The sequence below is a fragment of the Arachis duranensis genome, chromosome 10 (assembly GCF_000817695.3).
Source record: "Arachis duranensis cultivar V14167 chromosome 10, aradu.V14167.gnm2.J7QH, whole genome shotgun sequence".
Lineage (NCBI taxonomy): Eukaryota > Viridiplantae > Streptophyta > Magnoliopsida > Fabales > Fabaceae > Arachis > Arachis duranensis.
This window is the reverse complement of record NC_029781.3, coordinates 71,240,140-71,240,464: the sequence shown is the minus strand read 5'-3', so window position 1 is coordinate 71,240,464 and position 325 is coordinate 71,240,140.

Sequence of the window (325 nt, the reverse complement as noted above, 5' to 3'; positions counted from 1 at the left end):
TGAAGCCATGTCTAATTTCATTGGACCGAGGTTTCAACTTATCATCATAAGAGCTTGTTGATTTCTATCAATCTTGCTATTGGAGCAGTGATCTGCTAAGGCTTGGCTGGCCATTGGCCATGTCTAGTGTTTTGGACCGAAGCTTTCTTCGAAAGCTTGGCTGGCTGTGAAGCCATGTCTAATTCCTGGACCGGAGTCTTAGACTAGCATTGCACTGATCCCTGGAATTCTCATTAAGAATTTTGATACCTTTTTCCACTTAATTTTCGAAAAATCCAAAAAAATTACAAAATCATAAAATCCAAAAATATTTCTTGTTTGAGTC